Source organism: Tachypleus tridentatus, chromosome 7 (genome assembly GCF_004210375.1).
Source record: "Tachypleus tridentatus isolate NWPU-2018 chromosome 7, ASM421037v1, whole genome shotgun sequence".
NCBI classification, from domain to species: domain Eukaryota; kingdom Metazoa; phylum Arthropoda; class Merostomata; order Xiphosura; family Limulidae; genus Tachypleus; species Tachypleus tridentatus.
The window spans coordinates 173369131-173385193 of NC_134831.1; the positions used below are offsets into that span (position 1 = coordinate 173369131).

General features: G+C 34.0%; 1 pseudogene across 1 annotated transcript in view; it reads right to left on the reverse strand.

Annotated features, from left to right (window-relative positions):
* Positions 1-10805: 10805 nt before the first annotated feature.
* Positions 10806-16063, reverse strand: part of LOC143257265 (uncharacterized) — a 36970-nt pseudogene continuing 31712 nt past the window's right edge. The window contains exons 4-5 of the transcript XR_013031755.1: positions 15431-15607; positions 10806-12578 (exon numbers count right to left, since the gene is read on the reverse strand). The product of XR_013031755.1 is annotated as an uncharacterized LOC143257265 (transcript). The remainder of the gene's footprint in view (positions 12579-15430; positions 15608-16063) is intronic.

The window sequence follows — 16063 nt, forward strand, 5'->3', positions numbered from 1 at the left end:
AGTGTTAGTTAAACTAAGCCTAACAACAAACAATTACAAAAATATGAATTCAGTAAAGTTATAGGAAATAAAACGTTTTGACTCATTCTATCCATTCCATCAGTTATACCGTTCCGGATTATTCTGTCTGCCTCAACAGTTACAACTTAAGGTTATTGTCTCTATCTTAAGATTGTAAACGTTTTATTTATTCTATTCACTGTAGGAAATCGAACGTTTCACATTATTTTACCAGATTCATCATTCGAAATAGGCCCAGCATGGCCAGGTGGTTAAAGCACTCGACTCGTAATCTGAGGGTCGCGGGTTCGAATCCCCATCCCTCCAAACATGCTCACCCTTTCATCCGTGGGGGCGTTATAATGTGACAGTCAATCCCACCATTCGTTGGTAAAATAATAGCCCAAGAGTTGGCGATGGGTGGTGATAACTAGATGTCTTCCCTCTAGTCTTACACTGCTAAATTAGGGATGGCTAGCGCAGATAGCCCTAGTGTAGCTTTGCACAAATTTCAAAACAAACAAACAAACAAATGTTTCAGCTTTGTTCTAACTTTCCTGTGAAGTGAAACGTTTGAGTTTATCCCGTCTTTTCTGGGAATAGAAACGTTCAGTTTTCTCCATCAGCTTCATTATTCGAAACATTTCTACTTATTCTCTCCGCTTTGGGAGCTTAAGATTTATCTAACTGTTTCGGGAATCTAAACAGAACTTATTTTACCCGTTTTGTGGTTAAAACGTTCAAGTTTATTTTGTTTTTTCTAAAAAATTAAACTCTTTAATTTATCCTAGATTTTCTGTCAAGTGAAATGTCTCAACATTTTCTACCTTTTTCAATATTCTACTGGTTCGAGGAGTTGAAACGTTCTAGTTTATGCTATCTACTGCAAGTACTGGTAAGTTTCAACTTACCCACAGCTGCTCTATAAAACAAATGAAACGGAGACTAAGCTTCTGTTTCTCATGCTCTAAATAACAAAATTATTCTGGACACAAAATTGGTAATTTTTAGGTCTGTTTCATACGATTCAAGGATGGAGATATATTTCTCTTCAAATACCCTGTTGGAGCTAAGATGGTTGAAACCTTTATCAGCAAGTGTAGGGACAGGACAGATATGGGTTCTTATTAAAGTACGTTTTAATCCCGTTTACCCTAAAAATTGTAGTTTTTTAAGCTATTTATGTGAAACATTCGATTCAGCCAAGTCCAGATAAAATGACAAGATGATTCTTGGTGTATGAAGTTCCATGCTAGAGGTATATATCTTTTTCTTGTTTCAAGTGGTTGGCGGAAAGTCTTTGCTGGAAAGAAGTCAATAAATCTATAAGTTTTTTTTTGAGTGCAGAGCTATACAACCCGTATTTTTTGTTCATCGCTGATGTCTAAACCCGATTTTTTAGCGTTATATGTTCTCAAACGTACCTCTAGGGTACATATTTGGCGCTGAAAGAATGTTGAATCATGTCAGTAATAACATCGTAGCCCTGCTATGTTGTTATAGACATATTACGTCACTTGTACGAGAAAGGTAAAGTTTCATGTTAGGATATCATGCACGTTTCGAATCCACCACGTTTCATGATTGTTTTATCAACAACATTCAGAAAACCTGGCTCTGACGCAATGTAAGAAACGTTACTGATGGGACTACTAATTATATTGTATGAATTAAGCAGATGATCACACCAATAAAAAACCGCTGTGTTCGATTTCGCGAGGGGTGGGGGTGGGGAGGGAGGCAGGAGTGGATCGACTTCCTTCTGGTCAAAAGTTCGACAGTAAGGACGACAGCAGGTCGTTTTAGTAGCGTTTACCATAAATACAAATATTTCGCACTTGACGTTTTTTATCGACGCACGTGACTTTATTAAGTCACGCGACTCTAGTTGCGTTCTTGCTTATGGCAATTAGTTCATTGACCCACGAGCCCACTTTAATTGCTTCTTCTCGTTTTAGAGTTGCGCGATAGTTTTGTTACAGGTGATGAAAAACGAAGTCTCTTCAGGCTATGAATGGTACATCTCATCAGAAATTACCTAATTATGTCGTTCCACACCGTTGACTAAACACGTTCAATTCTAACCGATTTTCTACGATTTGGGACCAAATTCGAGTTTATTGTCCGTCTTTCCCACGCGAGTAATGCGAGCCTGAAGCAGCTATTATTCTTTTTCTTTGCTGAATTCGTGATGTACATATTTTTTATTAGGTATATTCGTGATCCTTTATCCACAAAGAATATGTGTTTGTTTTTGTTTGATTTTTGTTTTCTTTGCCAGGTGTGGTTTATTACGTATTTCAAGTTGTTAGTTACAACAGACAACACTGCTGTGCTGGTACGAAAGAAGAGGCAGGAAGATTGGATGGAGGTGGGGTCAAGATGGATTAGGGAATTAGTACATTGTCGGTCTGTCACGGATCCCTATGTTATCATTGTTCGTTTTAAATATTCTTATAGAAATATAGGCGGCGCCATCAACGTCTGTGTATTTTTCATTCTTAATGGGTTTTTTTTGATACGCCCCCCGCTAATACAGCGGTATGTCTACTGATCTACAACGCTAAAATCAGGGGTTCGATTCCCCTCGGTGGGCTCAGCAAATAACCCCATGTGGGTTTGCTATAAGAAAAACACACAAAAAACACTCTTCTCGGTATTTCTGTGAAGCACGGATGTTATTCGTCAGGACTGGAGATGTTTCGTTATTTGAAGTATCCTTTAACAGCACTTTCGAGTCGTGGTCAGATGGTTGCGAGTTCGAGCCTAGCACAAGCCATCCTGCTGTTTCATAAGCAAGTTTCATCCTATTTGTTCCAGTCTACACGGTTGTATTATGGATACCAGCTTCAATATGGTGGTTAACTTGCTGTGGACTGGCATCCTGTCCAGAAGGAACGTGTCACCATCCACGTTAGCTTGTACCAGTTGAATTTGAATGTGCGGGCAGTAATTTAAAAAAATTATAAATACATCAACTTGTTTATCCTGCTCGTTATTAAAAAAAAAATAAAAAAATAATTATTCTATGCGAGGATATTTTGGGTAAATATCTACCCAATCTCCAATGGATCTTAACACTTGTCTTTATAAGACAGTAAAAACAAGAGTTTGTAATTGAAATAATTACCTAAACAACAGAACTAGAAAATACTGATCTTCAACTCCAGCAGGCTATCTACACATAAACTTTCCTACTTTTGGACGGATAAGCTAGAGTGAAAAATAGTCAGCTATAAACATAAACAACGGGATTTTTACCGCCAATTTTATAGTGCACCTATGAGTCACAGTGCGTTGTTTCGGTAACGTGTCCTCTGAATCACAGTCCGGACTTGCTAGTCACTAGAACATCTGTGGGGTTTGACATCCTTTGTTATTCAGTTTACTAGTGGTTATAAATTAAAGGGTGAACTGAATAATTGGTTATTTTACACACAAATTCAGGAAAGTCAGAGTGAAAACAATAAACGATGACAAATACTTAGAAAGATATTTCAGTTAAAACTGGTTTCTCTGGCTATAATTGTATTCGTTCATTCTCAGAAACTGGAAGGTGCTGTGATTAAATGTGTTCTCCAGACACAGGCCTACTTTTCCTTGGCCCACTTATGATACCTTTAATTTGTTCGTTTTTTGAATTTCGCGCAAAGCTACACGAGGGCTATCTGCGCTAGCCGTCCCTAATTTAGCAGTGTAAGACTAGAGGGAAGGCAGCTAGTCATCATCACCCACAGCCAACTCTTCGGCTATTCTTTTATCAACGAATAGTGGGATTGACCGTTACGTAATAACGCCCCCACGGCTGAAAGGGCGAGCATGTTTGGTGTGACGAGGATTTGAGCACGCGACCCTCGGATAACGAGTTAAGCGTCTTAACCACCTGGCCATGCCGGGCCTCATTTTGGTTGAAGCACTATGAACTTAACCACCACAGTAATCCGAATTAAAGTAGAGAGTTTTAGGCCTCATATTTTCTTGTCTTTATGATCTACGTTTCTCTTTCTGTCACAAAATCATGGAAATATCTGTGAATACCATTTATAAAGCGGTGGTCACTTTAGGTACTTTTAATGCTAAAAATCCCGAGTTGGATTCCACACAAGATAGTCCTATGTGGTTTTGCCCTAAAATAGATACAGTTCATAAACTACGACCAGTTAGTTGCACGTCACATATGATGTAAAGAAGGTCAGTTTTTGTTTGCTTGCTGGTATGACACCGTAGAAAGCTCAATACAAGTTTAAACTTGTGGACGTTTTTGTTGTTCCCATTTTTAAAAGTATGCTCTTTAGTTACGACAAGCCTTCCATCATCACATTCGTCAAGGTTACGGAATGGGTCTTTACAAATACATAATGTTTATTTTACTCTTCACGCTCTGACAGGCTGCATATAGTTGGTTTGATATATTTTAAGTTATCAAAGTCGAAGTGTCGCTAAGAAAACTTCCTGTTTTTCGAATAACATTGTATTCAGCATAACCCGAAAGTACCACGTATATACAGCACAGTTGGGTTGCAGAAACTTGTAAATAGTACAGGTTTTGTTATAATTAACCGGATAAAAAATAATTCAAAACCTAAGCCTTAAATCGTCAATTTAAACTGTATTGGGAAAGACAGTAAACTTCAAATATGAGTTTGAGTATCGACCACAACATGATACAATCGCTTGAGGCAAGAGTAACACTTTTTACGCACGACTTTCTGAGATTAATATGGAATTTTGTGAATTTTATAATTAAAAACTTTGGACCCAAAAGGATTGTTTTGTTTGTTTTTTAATTTTGCGCAAAGCTACACAGGGCTATCTGCGCTAGCCGTCTCTAAATTTGCGGTGTAGGATTAGAGGGAAGGCAGCTAGTCATCACCAACCACCGCCAACTCTTGGGCTTCTTTTTACCGTCACATTATAACGTCCCTACAACTGAAAGGGCGAGTATGTTTGATGCGACTAGGAGTCGAGCCCGCGACCCTCAGATTAGCAGTCGAAAGCCTCAACCCACCTGGCCATGCCGGGCCGGACCGAAAGGAAGCTGACAGTATGTATCAGAACCACCATAATTTGAAAAATAATTTATAAATCGATAAAGATAAGTCCGTATACTAACTGACCAGAAATATTTAATGCTTTAGATCAGTATACTTATTTTAGAATTTATTAAATATTTAGTTTGGTGTATCTTTCTGTTAAAGATATTTCTGAGTACAATCCACGTAAAAGGAATACTAATGTGTACATACATGGGAAACTATTTTAAAATTTTGTTTGTTTAGAATTACTCACAAAGCTACATAACAGGTTCTGCCCACCATTGGTATCGAACCCAATTTTTAGCGGTGGGAATCCGCTGTGCCACTGGGAGGCGCTATTTTAAGAACTATTTTTTTCTAATTTAGCAAATTAACGAATGAAAATATTTAATATTCGTAAATACATTTCTAAACATTTCCACAAAAACAAGGAATAGTCAAAGAATGTAACGAAATATTTATATTGTATTGTGCGTTTTTAAGTTGTATTTAAAAAAAATTCCCTCTAACCATAAGAAATGAGTAGAGTATTGTATAAATCATAATAAACAGACGAAATAGATAGATGGACTTTTCCACCGATCCTAATAACTAACCTTTCTTTTATTATATTTGCATATTCCTTAATATTCTGCCTTTATAAAGAATTATTATTTTTTTCACCCTCACAGTAAAATTCTCCAGAAAAGCTGTCGGATGATAAATGGTCGAAGTGAAGAAGAAAATCTATAATTACTTATTACTGCTCGTGATGTTTAAACTCGTCTAAAAAAGAACAAAGTGGGGATTAGCGAGCAGATGTTCCCAACTTTCGTCAATTTCCTCTTAACGCAAGAGGCGTTTGTCATATTGAAGTTCGGTGGCTTCTTATAGATTAATCTCCAGGTTTCTGCTTTTTCTTTACAAGAATAGTGGAGTCTCTGGAATCATTGCACGTCGTTTGTTAGTGTCACCACGTGAGGACAGGGAGAAGGAAGGAGCTGATTGAAGTGTTAAGTGTCCATCGTCGCAAAAATGAGTGCATGCGGCGTGTCTCATCTGCATGTGCTTCAAGCCAAGCCGTGCCCTCGGAATGGATAATCTAATCTGCTTGATTGCCATGGCGGCAAGACGCCTAGCGGGCGCGTGCATAAAGATCAAGAGATTACGAAGAATGATTAGGTTCCCTCGTGCGGGTCGAAAGGATTGAAATATGTCGTCGTTGCTGTGTGACGTACACTGTTGAGTTCTCTACTTCACTGTTGTTTCCCGTTCTTGTCGCACTATTGAACCACCAGGGTTGAAGTAAAGTTGGACAGTTTAAGTCACTTCACTACAGATTGAACATTGAGTGAAAAATAATCCGTTTATCAAAGTAATATATTATCATAATTCAAAAACTCGATAGTGGTGATATTTTTATTGTAGCAAAACGTCTTTCAGTAACATTACATCACAAATATTTCTAAACAAATTAGAGAGTCTGTCGTTTCAACTGCACTTGCAGTCTTCATAATTCACCAAATAATAGCAGTGATGTTATATAATTGTCTTCCTTATATTATGGCTATTAATACTACTACATATGTCATTTCTATTTTTCATAAAATACTAGCGAATACTGTCACAATTTTCAGTCCTAGTTTTTATATTGTACCAGTGGGTACTGTTATATCTGTCAGGCCTAGTATTTGTCATGTTAGCGAATACTCCTGCTTTTGTTAGTTGTAGCTTTTACACCACACTGGTTACGTATGTTAGTCCTAGTTTTTATAACGTACTAGTGAGTACTGCTAGACACGCCAGTCCCAGTTCATTTATAATTGTATACATGTCCACGTCAGCTAAATATTTCGATTATAAGAAACACTTCAATTCTTCCAAAAATCCCTTTTAGAAATTCTTTTTTTGTAAAGATAGTTGTTAAATATTTAGAATTAAGTTCTTTACAATGAACACTTAAAACCTTTTTCTCAGAGATATTCTGTGTAACATGTGGTCTGTTTATGTGATTATTAAAGTATTTTTTTACTTGTAATCTAAACACACCTGTAAATCGAATTCATAATATTTCTTTTGTTTCTTCCAATGTAATGTCCATCTTGTTCACTTTATAGACTCATTAAGATATAAGTATTTGTGATTTCTTTTAAATTTAAAATAATGAATTAAATTACGCTTCCCTCTGTAATTCACACAGATAATAATAAACGAAGATTACATTGTTCAGAACAAATAAAAATTATTGGAAGGTACACAAGTTATTCTCCTCACTTGAAAACGTCGCCTCGTTATCGCGTGCTGTAGTCTCGTGAAAAAAAACGTCATATGTTTAATAATCATGGGGAAGATCATACTGTCACAACATAACCATCATTTATGTTGTTCGTGTCGTGTTTTTACAGCATAGCTACACAATGAGCTACCAGTAGCGCAGGGAATCGAATACTGAATTTTTACGTTGTTAGTCTGCAGGCTTACTGTTGACAGACCGGGAGAAATCACGCATGAAAAACGTTATTTTGTCGTCTCGCGTGAATATATGACGTTATCGTTACGTGAGAAATATGCTGTCTTAATCCCATGTGGAACATCAAGTTATCATTACATGTGAAAACATGCCGTCAACTAAATGAAACAGAACACAACATTATTATATATAAAGACAGATTTCATTTATTGTATCATACGACACAACGACTGAATGCTCATTTGAGAAACAAACGTTACGAGTGTGTCGAACCTTACATTCAGCAACACCTAGCGTTTCAAACATAGTCCACAGTGCTGCCACGTAGTAGTGACGTATTTGAAGATCTCATTGATGACAAGCTAAGAATTTATCGACAAGGTGACGCTTGAAAAACCAGATTAATGTCCTGCGAAAATTCTTTGTTTATTTCTTCAGTAAATAGCCAATAAATCGTTACGTCAAAACCAATATTTTAACAGGTATTTTTTGAAATTTCTTACCCATTCTCTTGCAATTAAAATATATTTACGTCTTTCTTTTATATACATGAAAATAATGATTTTGAGATTATAAGTTTAGACCTTTATTAAATTATTTTCATGAAATCCATTGTTCTTTTCATTGTTCCGTGGATTCTTGTTTATCCTGAACAAACGTGTCTGTTCATGTTTGTTCTCTGCAACTAATTTACGTCCTCCTTGCTGAACTTATTCTCTTTTACGGAGTTTGCCTCTCCTCCTACCCTGCATGTCTGGTATAGTGTCTTTGAAAATTTCAAATTTATCTGTTTTGTAAAATTAGTTTCTCTTTCGATAGATTTTCTGTTATAAAATTATTTATTTTTAACTTATTCTGATATCTTGCTACACAACAAAGTTTTGATTTTCGTTTGTCTGTTGCTAAACGATTTATGCTGCGCCCATCATGGGTATCGAAACGAGATTTTTAGCGTTATAAGCCACTAGGGGAGCTTCAAAATTTTCTAATTAACCAATGCCCTCTTTTTACATACAATTTTTAAGACTATCGTTGCTGACTTTAATAAACGTTACGTTATCACTTGGAGTAAATAAAATATTGTTTCATAGGTAATGTCTTATTTTAAGAGCAATAATAGATCCTGCAAATTATATAAAACTTTATTTTATTGGGTACCCATCCATATACAAAACAGTCTATGGCGATCAGTCCTATGTCTAACCACGTCTAAAAGATTCCATAAAATACAGACTAAAGATCTTTGTGAATAAAAATAGAGGTTGAAGGTGTGTTTGAAAAGCAGCAAAGTAAAATTTTTCTGAACTCAATTTATCGATACTTGTTTTATCTTACACATACACGAACACACGAACAAAAATGGATAGATTCGCATGTCGAAAAAACGGGAAAATTTAATAGACATTTAAAATTAATTTTGTAAATCATCAAAACTTCATCACTCTAATACTAATCAACAAAGTGACAATTATAACTAGTAAACCCTTACAGAAAAGGACATATCTATACGCTGTATTAACTTAATACTTTGCATGAAGTAGGCTTAATTCTAGTTATCCCTAATTTTTCAACGTCAAAGCAAATTTAACTCAAGAAATTAATGCGACGTAGTCTTAACTCCCATTAAGTATATTTTATTAATATGACTACTAATACAAAGTAAGCTTAATTCGTGTGGCCTATTTTTGACGTCACAACTTTAAGTTATTACTGTAGTAATTTTACTTTAAAATTACAAGTTACATATTTTTTGGTTGGAAAACATAAAAATCTATAGTAATATTAATTATTTAGCAAAACATTTATTATAAGTACTAAAACATCGTATTAAATCAATAATGAATAGTATACATTTGAGGTTGAAAAATTGGAAAGATGACCTGCTTTGTAATCTATATTTTATCCAGTACCAGCTATACTACAGTTCAGAATTAAGCCGGTAAGGTTTAGTCCTAACTTTTGCTCTTATTCTTACTGAAAAAATTAACTATACGTTTTTATAAATAAATACGTATTACTTACTACCTGTGCCTATATCTTTACAACGCTAAGATTTTCTAACTTCGAAGTACATTGTATGATAACTTACCATACTGTTGTGAGCTATATTCTCAATATTATAATTTATCTACTTACTAGAGGGAGCTGTTAATTGTGATGATGTAATATCTATAATGATCTTGAATATTAATTATTGATAAGCTTCGTCTATGAGGGTGCATTGTTTATAATTATGAGTAGACAGTTAGTAAATTATTTATTGATATATTATACAGTAGTGATTGAGAATAATATAAATTATTCAGTGTTAGAAATATGGAATTCGACAGAAGAGTAATCAAGTAAAGTTAAACAGGTTCGTTATCAACTGAGTAAATTTCTCTTGGACGTTATTAGTGTACTATACCTACACCAGTTTCTGCGTTTGTACTGAAAAGTTTGTTTGTGAACTTTGGCGTACAACTTGCGTCAAAATGAACGTAACCTGTAGCAAACACTACTAAAGAAATAATTTAGTTCTCTATCGTTACGTCGACTGGACTTGACATTATTTTTACCAGTGAGTATAAAACAATCTTTCCCTAACGATAAAATTTGTTACTACAATGCTTATACAAACCACAATATTGCCACATTTCTTATAATTTTACCACTTTCTGTTAGGCCTAATTTATGAAATGTGATTTCGCTTTCCCAATCCGTTATACTGGTTATTCAAGTACGGTAAGCCTTTTGTCATGTTACTGTTCGGAACTTTATTTACGAAATATTGAAACCACTGAGATTTGCAAATACAAAAAGGATTGTACATAGATGTACACAGTGTTGAATCCATTCAAATTACATAACTTATCTAATTGAATTATGAGATAATGTGTGTCTTATTTTCTCTCTCAGAGAGTACCAAAGTAAGTTACAATGTCGATTAAAATATTATAAATTTTACTTTGTTTTTTTAGCACAATAATATTTCAGTAATCACAGTAAACACTCACATACAAGTATTATAAAATATCTACCTAACAGTTACATAAAATATAGGATCAATAGTGGAAAACCATTCAGCAATTCAGTGGTTTACGAAATTTGTGTTTCAATAATGTTTCAATAATAAACACTTAAATTATTAGTTACTACTTTAACACTGTCTTTATGTATGTATATTCTAATTAATTTAATGCTTCTGAATTGTGCTGGGTGGTTTTTTTTTTAAATCAAACCACATTGGGCTATCTGCTATGCCCACCGGGAGAGGGGATCGAACCAGGATTTTTGGCGTTGTAAATCCGTAGAATTACCGCTATCCCACTGGATGGACGTTAGTTTAGATAAAAAGTATAAAACATGTAGTAGAATTCTTTTGAAGAATAAATCGTTTTTATTATTTGTAAGATTTAAAAAGACAGTACCGGGCCTATCATCCTGTTGGTAAAGAGGGTTGCATGCACGTTCTAAATTTAGGGTTTAACATGCTATAAAAAAAGTTGGTAAATAATAACTTTTAACTGAAAAGGTTTCACAATGATCACTAAAAACATGGGAAAAATTTACAATACTATTTAAAACTGAAAAATATAATCTTACCACGAACCACAGAGATGTAAACCTAGTGGTTTAAAATACTACACACCCTACATAATGGGTGTACATACAACACAATAGGTCCTGAGAACGGGTTGGAAAATAAGTAAATTATTACACAGAAGGGAACATTTCTCAAAATTTGGGATAAACAAAAACATGCGCTCCCTAAGGGTAAGGAGTGAATTAATTGGAACGGTAAAAAGGTAGTAGTTTATTTTGATCTTGAGGTAGTTGTAAAATTATAATATTTTATATATTTGTAATTAATTATTTGTATTTGTTTTTACGAATAATTATACAGAATGTCATGCTGATAAGTTGTACTTACTCACCAGAATTAAAAGTAACTATTAATCCTAGAAAACTGTTCCTTTAAATAGCCATTATTTTAAGCCCATTTCTGTAGTTTATAAGCTGTAAAACGTTGAGTTTGTGTGACATGATTTTGTTTTGTTATTATTTGTTTACATAAGCAAACTGTTAACACACACACACACTCACATATATAGCTCCATACAAAGAAATGTGTGTATACACACACACATCTTTTCTTATTTCGATAAACAAAAGAACAAATCGACAGGAATAAATATGGACGTTCAGATGGAGGTAAAAATGATTTGAGTTTGATCTCATGGTGGGTTTTTGTAAGCTTTGTTTAAATATCTGAATTGTTTATTCAGTTCATACATGTATCACCATGCCTACCACTTCATCTTCATTACGTGTTGTTGAACCACCTTTATGGCAGGACGATGTGCGAATATAGTGATTTCATAATCTTCATTATCATATATATCTACACTTCTTTCTTAAGAACACCAGTGGCTAGTATGGTCTCCATAAAGCGCCCTCTGTTGGTCCGTTCGTTGATAAACTCAAGAGGCTACTCGATGTGGCCGACGAACTTGAGTGCAGCGTCATCTGGTTTCGGTTTTCCTCGTTGCTGGTTTCGTTACGGTTGCTACCAACAGAGTTTCCTCCAGGGGAGGACATCATGTTGGTCAGTCCACCAGTTATATGACTTCTTTGCGGTTGTGACACCAATGACGTATCCAGGACAGATCTCAGTTCGTTACCAAGGAGATGAAGAGACGGATGCAAAGGATTCTGAGATATACTTGAACAAAACTGAGGATAAAAAAGGGATGGTGGCATAAAAGGAGTACTTAAATACATATTAGTACCTCCTCCACTGACAAAATTACCAGCAGTAGAGAATATTCCATAGCCACCTAAGCTTGCAGAAAAATAGGGGGCACCAGTGTTCCCAGACAAAAATGATGTATTTGTCGTGGGATTCTGGTGAATACTTAATCCACTTCCACCAAGCATAGTTAATCCTTGACGGAGTTCTGAGATTCGACCTGTAAGACAGGAATCGCTGGACGCTGCCATTGTACTGTTGATTCTTGACGTCAGGAGAGAATCGGTTTTTAAAGTGAGGGCGCCCTGTTGTTCACACGGAGATCCTAATGAAGAGGTTACTCCTATACGATCAGACAGTCCTGGAAAAGGGCAGTTTTGAAGATTAAACTTCTATCGTTTTTATATGATAATTAATTGACCAACTTGTATGATACACGTTACTGTGTAAATTGCAGTTGAAATAATTTGGCAGATGACACTCCAGCTGTTAAAGGTAACGTTTATGAATTTTATGAAACGTTTAAAATATGTTTCTACCCTATTTCTAGTTTCTTTGCAAATACGTACCAGCATACTGTAAACTGCAAACCAGATATTGTGTTATGCGTAAATAATACATTAAACGTTTTAATGAAATAACAGTCTTATGAGGAATTGGTTTCCACTTATTTTTTAGAAACATCAAGACTGGCTTATAGATATTTTATTATATCTCCATATTACGGGAAGACTTATAAGTGCGACAAGTATCATAGTTTTATGTTATGCCTATTTTGCACTCACATTAGCCGGTAAACTTCATATTAGGCCTACTTTGCACTCGCTAATATTAACAATTATACATCAACGTAACTTCGTGTTAGGTCTACTTTATACTTGTTAAAATTAGCAAGTAAAACTGGCTAACTTAATGTAAGGCCTACTTTGCACTCGCCATCGTGAACAAAATTAAAGCAAGATAATTTCGTGCTAGGCCTGCTTTGGAATCACCAGAGAACATACTGTTTTTTCAGTATATATACTAACACATAAGTATTTAATAATTGCAGTTTTATCCGAAGAAATATTAACGTTTGTAATAAAATTACAGTTTAGTTATGTGAAATATGTAATGGTTTTGACGATATTGTAAACGGCTTCATATAATTTTCGGTGTTTCTCTAGGAATTTTATTTTAATCTGTGGCCTTTACATTTGAGTCATTGATATTTTATGTATTACATTTTAGAGCGTGTTTTTTTTTCTTTTGCAAAAATATGCATCTTACTGTTTAATTAAGTTTAAGGCATGGAAAGTGCATTTTAGTTTTCCCTAACAGAAATCCGATCAGAAGTGCATTTAATTTTTTCCGCCTACGTGGCAGCTATTACTGTGGTTACAAATCAAACATTAAATTTCTATGGTAGCAATTACTATAATTATAGACGAAATATTTTTATCGATAGTAACTGAGATCGCTTCACAACAAAAAATTAAATGCATAGAACAATGAATATTTTTCTATGGAGCAAACATTATATACATAGAACAATGAATATTTTTGCTATGGAGCAAACATTATATACATAGAACAATGATCGATATTGTTGCAGAACAAACATTGTATGCATGTAACAATGATATTGTTAAAGAACAAACATTGTATGCATGTAACAATGATATTGTTAAAGAACAAACATTATATCTTTATTACAGTGATGTATACGGTTACAGACTAGACATTATATCTACGCGGTAGTATTGTTATGGTTATAGATCAAGTATTTTATCCAAATGAAAGTGATCAGTATTTTAACTGATCACTAGAAATCTACCTGTGTCATTACTTGATTAAACAAGTTTTTTAACGTTAATACTTGAAACGCCTATAACACAAGGTAAATAAAATGTTATTTTTTCACATCTCTAGGTAGAATGGACAAAATATTTTAATAAATAACTATTTGGAGCTACGTGTACAATTTTATTTCAAATATCAATCCGATAATACACTGTTTTTAAATTAATTTATGTTAACATTGCTTCACTTCTAAAAACTCATAAAACAGTAGACCAAGTTGTTAAAAAGAGAGCAAAACTTAAGAGGAACTCATACTTGAAAATATATTTTTGTTGGAACAATTGTCTATTCGTTATTTAAACAAAATTCAGTATTTCTGAAATATTATTATTATTAGAAAAACAACGTTTTTTGCTTGAAACTATTACGTAATTTTTAATTACTCTGTCACATCGTTCTATAATAAAAATAATTTTCTGTTACGTTGTTTCTCAGTAAAAACTAGATTTCTCTTGCATTGTTCTTTAGTAAAAACAACTTTGTTACATTGTTCCTTTGTAAAAAAATAACTTTCTGTTACATTGTTCCTTTGTAAAAAATAACTTTGTTACATTGTTCTTTAGTAAAAAAAATAACTTTGTTACATTGTTCTTTAGTAAAAAAAATAACTTTCTGTTACATTGTTCTTTAGTAAAAAAATAACTTTCTGTTACATTGTTCCTTAGTAAAAAATAACTTTGTTACATTGTTCCTTTGTAAAAAAAATAACTTTCTGTTACATTGTTCCTCAGTAAAATAGTAACTTTCTGTAACATTGTTCCTCAGTAAAATAGTAACTTTCTGTAACATTGTTCCTTAGCAAAAAAATAACTTTCTGTTGCATTGTTTCTCAGTTAAAAATAACTTTGTTAGATTGTTCCTTAGTAAAAATAACTTTGTTACATTGTTCCTAGTAAAAATCATTTTATGTTACATTGTTCCTTAATAAAAAATCATGTTATGTAATCCTTAATACAAGTAATGTTTATATTATCGTTCCTTAATAAAACAAAAAAACGTAGCATTGTTCCTTGATTAAAAAAAAATAAAAAATAAGAAGTTGTAGAAATGTGCTTTCGTAAATAATAATTTCCTGCAGTGTTGTGAATTGATAAAATCTATAGTGTGTTTACTTAGTTAAAATTATTATTAAAACGTTCATCATGTTCTATACCACGTAGTTCTAAGAATGGAGTTCTGATACTCGCCGTGGGCAGAGCACAGATTACCTTTCTGTACTGGGATATAGAGTCTTTCAAATGACAATTAAGTGGTCTAGGGGTAAATAAAAATATAAACAATACACAAATAGAGCTTCAAAACACAGGGACTTAATCAAATATTTCTGTGATGCAAACTCCATAAAGAAATATATTGAATGATATACCATACCAGCAGCAGGAGAGTCCCGTGTATTTCCTCCAACAGTGCCATCTAGCGAACAGGAAAAACCAGAACCGATATAACCTGGTGCTTGTAACGTTGGTGTGGACATAAGGAATGCCGAATAATGCGGTGAATAATTATTCCAGTGTTCTGCATTTGCCAACTGAAAGGCTTGTAACGTGTCTGAAAAATAATATTAAATGATAAAGTCCATTTCTTTACATTCATAAATAAACACTAATCTTCAAGTTTGGCAGGATAAAAGAGGTGAAGAAACGAACGATTATCTTACTATTATTCACTTATTATAACTAGAGGGACACTCATCAGAACGCACAACGCCGCTATGCAGAGTTGATTATATTCGGCCCTCAAAAAATATGAAAATCTGTCTGTATATCCGTTGTTATTAACATATTCGGACAATTTTTGGCAGAATAATGAGAAATAGCATTCTACATATGTTTGTCTGCGAAGTTTAATTAAAATACAATAAATTTTGACTGAGTGTACAAAATCGGTCCCCATGTTAACAGATGAGGATTGTGTTCGTGACCTTGACCCTTCAAAACTAATCATTTCTAAACAGTCCAAATGTATACCAGCTTTCGTCCAAATCTATTCAGCTGTTTTAGAGAA